Source organism: Bos taurus, chromosome 10 (genome assembly GCF_002263795.3).
Source record: "Bos taurus isolate L1 Dominette 01449 registration number 42190680 breed Hereford chromosome 10, ARS-UCD2.0, whole genome shotgun sequence".
In the NCBI taxonomy this organism is placed as follows: domain Eukaryota; kingdom Metazoa; phylum Chordata; class Mammalia; order Artiodactyla; family Bovidae; genus Bos; species Bos taurus.
Window position 1 is genome coordinate 46,563,367 of NC_037337.1, and position 8,119 is coordinate 46,571,485.

Here is an 8,119-nt window from a genome sequence, read left to right on the forward strand (position 1 = left end):
GAGTCCATATTGTCTTCTTGGGGCCCCTTGGCAATGATCTCTTACTAGGGCAGATGCTGCTATGGTTTAAGCTTATCCCAGGACCTCCATGGTGGTCTAGTAGTTAAGAATCCACTTGCCAATGCAGAAGACATGTTCTTAATCCCTGCTCTGGGAAGATCCCACATGCCGCGGGGCGACTAAGATTGTGTATCACCAGTACTGAGCCTGCGTGCTGCAACTACTGAAGCCCTTGTGCTCCAGAGCCTGTGCTCTGCGACAAGGGAAGCCACTGCGATGAGAAGCCTGCACACCACAACTAGAGAGCAGCCCTCTACTCGCCTAAACTAGAGAAAGCCCATGCACCACAATGAAGATCCAGTGCAGCAAAAAATAAACTTAGATTAAGCTTACCCCAAACCTCTGCAGCATTGCAACTGCTCTTAACTACAGGCTCCCCCAAGGATCAAAACATTTAGGGGCCACAGAAGGTATAAAACATAAGTTGAAGGCCTCATAACTTTGCCTGTTTGTATCCAATTTTGTCTTGCCTTTTCACCTCCACCATTTGATCGCTGGCTTTATGACTTTAGGGCAGTGTAAGCTACTGCCAGGACTACTCTGGCCGAGAACCAGGGTGAGACCTGCGGCCTGGGATGTGGAAGGCAGGTGGGCCGCATGGATCTATGGGGTATATAAGCTGAATCTGGTACACTTGTCACTTTTCCTGTGTTTCTGTGAGCTCTGCTTCCCAGGACAGCTAGCACTGAGCACATCTGTGTATATGTAGGCACATCCTTATTCATCCACTAATTCTACAGTTATTTCCTGAATACCACAAAGGGCACAGTGATGAAGGAAGCACGCAAGCCCGTGACACATGTACTAAACAAATACTGAAGGATGGGGTGTTCCAGAGTCTTGGACTAGGAGGCAGTTGGGCAGAGTCAGGCTAGAGTTATAGATCAGTCTAAGCATCAGTAAAACATTTTCTGTAAAGGACCAGATAGTATTTCAGGCTTTGTGGGCTACATGTATCTCTGTTGCATGATGTTTGTTTATTTGTATGCCTTTAAAAACCTTTCTCAGCTTGTAGCCCATATAAAACCAGGTCGAGGGTCCGTGGGTTAATCTACATTGCACTGACAAACTCCCAGTCTAAGTGACTTGTCACGTTAAAGGTTTATTCTGGCTCACTTCACCACCCAGTGCAGGTCGGTGAGTTTCCTATTGTCCTTTATGCAGTGACTCAGGACCCAGACCACCTCCCTCTATGAGGCCACCATCTATGCCACCCCCGTTAACTGTGAAAGAAGAAAAGAGGGTTGTAGGCTTGAATGAGGTCTTTTAAGGGCCACATCCCTTCTGTGTACACTTTCATGGTTAGAACTCAGATGGTCCCAACCTAACAGCAAGTTGTTCGCCTGTGTGTTAGGAAAGAGGCAGCAAACTCACGGTGAAGCCCAGTATGGTTTCTACCACAGAGTAAAAAAAGTTTAAGATGCTCCTGTCTCAGCAGCCTTTATGATGTAGCTGGGGAGAAAGAGGGGCATGTCAGTTCAGTTCAGTTGCTCAGTTGTGTCTGACTCTCTGTGACCTCATGGACTGTAGCACGCATGTGAAGAGGGGCATGTAGGAAGAGTTGAGTAAAAAATTCAACTGCAAATGCTACGTCAACGGTATTCTGAAGACAGCAATAACTGAAATATAGCCAAGATGTAGGAGTTCACAGGACCAAGAGCTCAGACTGAGCTGGGGTTGCTGGATAAAATTTCAAGGACAAGGTAGGACCTGAATTAGGTTTTGAAGGAGTGGTAAGATTTTGAGGAATGAGAACTGTTTACCAGGAAAACAGGAAGCAGAGTAAACAAAAGTTCACACGGAGAAGGTGTGAAAGCCCAGAGCTAAGACAGGTAAAGACCAGGCCCTAACCAGTCCTAATGATTACTGGTCAGGTGAGTCTCAGTAGTCTGATTTGAGAGGAGGTTCCTACAGAGGGACTGGGGTGGAGGTGGGATGTTGAGGTGGGGGTGCTCAGGACTGCAGTCAGAGGTGCTTCCTAGAAATGTAACCTCCTGATGAAGTATTTTAGAATTTTAACAACAGGACAGCTCCATCCAAGCACAAAGGCTAAACATCTGCCTTATATTGGAGAGAGGCAGCTGAGGATGGAAAGACAGACTCGAGTTCAATTGTGAAGGGCTTTGAATGCCAGGGTATTTGGGATTCCCAAAACAAAGATGAACATCGCTTATTTTTAGAGTTAAAGCTCAGGGAACCCCTCCGCCTATGAATATCTAATAATGAATGATTAAATAAACAAGTGTATCTATATAATGGAAAAGCCTGTAATCATTAAAATCAAGCTTCAGAATACTCATTAATGACATGGAATAAGTGAAAAAAAAACTGTATATGGAGTATAATACCAAGTTAATAACTACAAATATGAAGAACCAACATCAAACTGTAAACTGTGGTTATTTTTGGATGGTAGTATTATACTTGATTTTTTGTTTTCCTCCTTACTTTCTTCTATAATGAGCACATTTTACTTCTATAATGAATATGCAATAAATGCTCTTTTCCAAAAGCAAGGCTTAAATGTGGAGTTTGGCATAGTGGTTGCCATTGCTACTGTCTTATTCTTCCTAAGTAGGCGAACTCAGTCCTCACTTTCACAGCATCCAGGACCTGGCTGCCCACGTGATTCAGTTCACGGTGGCAGACCCCCCTCTGTCTCTGAGGTGTTTGACTCTGCCTGCACTGAGCAGAGCACTGGGAAAGCATCTATTGTCATCATTCCTGAAAGGTCCTCGGGAGTACTTGTAATTCCAGCAATTCCCTGAGGCATTGGGGGCCCAGAAAGGCATGTGACCTCCCTGAGCATGCGCTACAGCATCCTGGGAATGCCAAGGACCAACACAGAACTGTAGGCAGCGAGAGCACATTCAGATGCAAATTCTCACTTGATCATTGAGAAAACTGAGGCCAGAAAGAAGACTCTTGCCCAAGGTCACACAGTGAATTAGGGCAAGTAGGGACTTGGGTCCATGGCTTCAAGGTCCTGGGCTCTGTTATCAAGTCACAGGCTCTTAGACAACTGTCTTTCCTGGGTTTTGGTCAAATTTGGTTTTTGTCTACTCATAACTACACAGTCAGATGTATTTTGGGCTACAGTTCATGGAGTGGTGTCTATTCTTGTGTGTTTAGTTTTCATGGCTCCCTGGTGGTATGGTGGTAAAGAACCCGCCTGCTGAGGCAGGAGACTCAAGAGACACGGGTTCGATTCCTGGGTTGGGAAGAGCCCCTGGAGAAGGAAATGGCAGCCCACTGTAATATTCTTGCCTGGGAAATTCCATGGACAGAGGAACCTGGCAGGCTATAGTCCATGGGGTTGCAAAGAGTCAGACACGACTGCGTGACTGAGCATGCACGCACACACTCATGCATAATATATATATATAGTACAGGTTTCTTCAACTAAATTCTGATCTTGTCTAAGTCTAACGCAGTATGAAAATGGTGAAAATATTCTTTGAAAACAGCCAGGAAGTTTCTCAAAAAGTTAAACATAGTGTTACCCAGAAAATTCCCTTCCAAGGTATGAACCCAAGGGAACTGAACACTTCTGTCCACACAAAACTTGTAAACCATTGTTCATGGTAGTGCTGTCCATATGACCAAAAAGTAGAAACAACCTAAACATCCATCATCAACCTGTGAGTGGATAAACAAAATGTGCTGCAGATGTGGAGAGCAAATCGTGGTTACCAGGGAGGAGAGGGAAGTGGGAAGGGGCAAGACAGGGGTAGGGGAGTAAGAGGCACAAACTGTTAGGCTTGTGCCTAATAAGCTACAAGGATATCTCATACAACATGGGAAATATAGCCAACATTTCTTAATAACTGTAAATGGAGTATAACCTTTAAAAACTGTGAATCATATATTATACACCTGTAACTTAACATTGTACAGCAACTATATACTTCAACAAAAAAAATTTTTAAGTGCTATATACATACAATGACATGTTACATGGAAATAAAAAGGAATGAAGTAGTATTAAGTGCTAAACACGGATGAACCTTTAAAATATATGCTGGAATTCCCTGGTGGTCCAGTGGTTAAGAATCCGCCTGCTAATGCAGGGGACACGGGTTCAATCCCTGGTCCGGGATGATTCCACATGCCATTGTGCAGCTAAGCCTATGCACCACAACTGCTGAGACTGAAGGCCACAGCTACTGAAAGCCAGGCACCCTAGAGCCTGTGCTCCGCAACCAGAAGCCACTGCAATGAGAAGCACTCACACTGCAACCAGAGAAAGCCCGAGTGCAGCAACGAATAACCAACACAGCCAAAAGAAAGAAATGAATACTTTAAAATATATGCTGAGTGAAAGAAGACAGTCACCAAAGACCACATGTTGTATAATTCCATTTACATGAGATATCCAGAACAGGCAATTCCACAGAAGCAGAGAATAAACTAATGCTTTCAAGAGGCGTTGGAGTGAGGAGAATGGAAAGTGACTGCTAATGGATACGGGCTTTCTTTACTGAAATACACCAAAGATTTTTACAAAGACTTTCAGGTCCTCACAGACATATTTACAGCTTTCCATGAGAGGCCAGAGTTGACACATGAAACTCCAATTTGATCCATAAAAATTAAGAGTCGCAGCAAGTGTTTTAGCATTGTCCAAACACAACTTGTATCTAGTGCTCCTTTAATCTACTCAGACCAAATCTAGGAGGAAGGCAGAGCAGAATAACTGTCCTGTCTCTGACACGCACACACAAAATGAGGCTCAGGCAGGTTAAGTAATCTGTTAAGGCCACGCGGACAGTCCCTGGGTGAGCCTGGCACGTGAAAGACTGCTCCTCTCTGCATCTGAGTCCTGTGCCCTCCTGCTAATCATGACATGTCAGAGGATTCTCTGCAACTTCAGAGAAGCTCTGGAGATAAGGAGGCAAGCTAGAGAACCCCAAGCAAAGGTACCCTCACAGAGCTCATCCTATTCACACCCTTCTCTGTGGCACCATCCCACAGCTGAAGACTGGAAAATGTCACAGTCTTGTCAACACTAAAACAAGCGTGTTTGGGATCCAAACACCCATCACGCTATCTTCTTGCCTCTGCTGTTTACAGGATAGCAGAAAGGCTGCAGGTTGCCAGTTTCAGCAGGTAACCAGGCTCCCTTCAGCCAACATCTCTTGGCCTGATGTGTCCCCTGAAAATTCTCAGGCCTTTGGAGGAGTGCGGGATGTGGGGGAGCGGGATGTGGTGGGAAGACAGAAACCATCCCTTCTGGTTTGAAGAATATGTCCTTTAATTCATTAGTTAGGTGTTCAGGAACATAACAGCATGTGTGGCTTTCAACCTAGAAGGTTTTAAGTTGGGGAGATTTTAAAATAGTGATGCTGGGGCCTCACCCGTAGAGACCTGAGGTGAGCTAGGACTTCCAAAGTTTCCCAGGCATTCTCATGAATGGCCAGGGTGGCAAACTGCCATACTAAGGTCAGGATTTGAATAGATCCCGCTACCCTCCTTCCATCGGTGAGTTCTAGCCACTCCATCCTAGAGGTTTTGCTCACCCTGAATTTAAAATGTCGTGTAAATGCCTTTCCACATAAATCAAGTCATGGGCGTGAGATGTGGGCTGGAAGAAGGCTGGTGAATTTCTTGGCTCTATCACTCGCTGTCAGAGAGGCAGTATATAAAAGAAGGTTATGGACACAGACCTTCTGGTCTTGCAGCCTGACTCCACTGCTAAGTCACTGAGTGGATCAGAATGTACTGCTAAGCCATCCTAAGCCTCAGTTTCCTCATCTGTGAAATGGGCCTGCAGGCTATTGAAGGGACGTGGGCTGGGAAAAGAACATACTTGCAGGACCCTGAGCATGAGTATCTCCTTAAGTTTTGCATCCTGAGCACCTCACTTGCTCACCTTTGTCCTTGCTCTGAGGAGGGGCGAGGAGATAATGTGTGCCCAGCATGTCACCAGTGCCTGGCATATTTCAGGAGCTCAATAAATGTTCATTAAGGGCAAGAATTGGGCCTACAACCCAACTTTTAACTCAGCCAACTTCACTGTATTTTATTCCCCTCCCAACCAATTAAGCTCTCTTTCTTTCTCATAAAGAACACAGTTGTGGTTGCCAAAGGGGAGGAGAATCGTGGATGGAAGGGTTGGGAGTTTGGGATTAACAGATGCAGACTATTAATGGATAAACAAGGTCCTACTATATAGCACAGGGAATATCCTGTGATAAACCATAATGGAAAAAGAATGTGTGTGTGCGTGTGTGTGTGTGTATAACTAAATCACTTTACTGTACAGCAGAAATGAACACATTATAAATCAACTATATGCCAATAAATTTTTTTTAAATATTAAAAATTCCATTCTATTCTATCTAAGTTAACCCAATTCAATCTCCGTAGTCCACCCTCCCCCAATCCTCGAAGTTTTTCAAAGTGGTCAAAGCACTTTAATTTGATATAGTTCAATTCTTCTAACATGTCTCCACTCACAGAGTTGACATTTAATAACAACAAAAACTCAATACGTCCCGTTAAATTTGAATTTTAGATCATTGAGCCAAAGTTTTAGTATATGTCCCATGCTATATTAAAATTTAAATTTGAAATAAGTTTTAAAATAAAAATTCAAACGTAAGCACGCTGTGTTTCATCTGGCAACCCCACTCACTCGTTACCACTCAAGCTCAGTTGGGCACTGTGCCTGCTGGTGCTTTTTCTTTCCCACCTTATAGAGCTTATGAGATAAGACAGATTCTAAACTCTTCCCAGAAGACTGGGAGCAATGAGGAGATGTGAGCTTAATGAACCTTGCTTTGTTTCACTTACTTAGCCGAGTGCCCGATACTGTCTGTTGAAGATGGGAACGAAGTGAGAGAGGGAGGGAAGAAGAGAGGAAAGAAAGAAGGAAGAAGGGTGGAGGGGGGAGAAAGGAAAGTTCTGGTTCTCAGCTAATAATCTAATTTATCACATGAAAACGGATGAGCAAAAATTACTCCCTCATGTGCTTACTTAACGCTTTGTCTTTTTAGTAATTAAATGTCTTAAATCGGAGAAGGCAGTGGCAACCCACTCCTGTACTCTTGCCTGGAAAATCCCATGGACGGAGGAGCCTGGTAGGCTGCAGTCCATGGGATCCCAAAGAGTCGGACACGGCTGAGCGACTCCACTTTCACTTTTCACTTTCATGCATTGGAGAAGGAAATGGCAACCCACTCCAGTGTTCTTGCCTGGAGAATCCCAGGGACGGGGGAGCCTGGTGGGCTGCCGTCTCAGAGGTCGCACAGAGTCGGACACGACTGAAGCGACTTAGCAGCAGCAATGTCTTAAATATTACACATGGTTTATATGTATATCACTTGATCTTTGTCTCTTGAGACTTTAGAGGTGTTATTTTTTAACCACAGGCAGAAGACACAGTTGGACGCCCACTCACCAGTTACTCCAGTAGGTCCCCATCTGCCTCTTCTTGCTGGTGACAATTACAACGCTGCTCTGCTCCTCTCTGCCATTTCCGAGACTCAGAAGAGGACAGCCCCACTCCCAGCTCCTGGGAGACAATTGTGGCAGGTCCCTTCCTTTGCTAATCTCCACGTTAATTCCCTGACATGATTCTAACTGATGGAATGCTGGAGCCGTGCTGTTGAGGGACTTGGAGGTATGGTTTCCTGGCTCTTCGCAGAGCTGCTGTCCTGCTCTTATCCTGCTGAACTATGATGTGTCTGAGGACGCAGTCTAGAGGTGGAGCAGAGACTCACAGAGCACGAAGATGGAAGGAACCTGGGCCCTTGGCAACAGCACTGAGCCAATAAAGCCAAGCCTGCCTGCCCTCCCTCCCCCTTCTCATTATGTTATAATAAAATTCCTTATTGTATCAGCTGTTTCCAGTTGGGTTTTCTGCAGCCAAAAGCATCTTCACTGACACACTCCCTCTTATAAATAAGAGAATATTGAAGCCTAAGGAGGCAGATGACCTGCCAGGGTTGCAGAACTGGTAGACTCCAGAAAGGGTCCCAGGTCCAGTTGCACCTGGATTCAGGTTCCAGGTTGTCCATGCCTCATGCTCCCTTGTTAACTGTGTCGTCCTTCTGGT

At 45.0% G+C, this 8,119-nt stretch overlaps 1 long non-coding RNA gene across 1 annotated transcript; it reads left to right on the forward strand.

The window, feature by feature from the left end:
- Positions 1–1,287: 1,287 nt before the first annotated feature.
- On the forward strand, positions 1,288–7,900 carry LOC112448547 (uncharacterized). The gene is made up of 2 exons (XR_003036946.2): positions 1,288–1,763; positions 7,434–7,900. It is a non-coding gene; the product is annotated as an uncharacterized lncRNA (long non-coding RNA).
- The last annotated feature ends 219 nt before the right edge of the window (positions 7,901–8,119 follow it).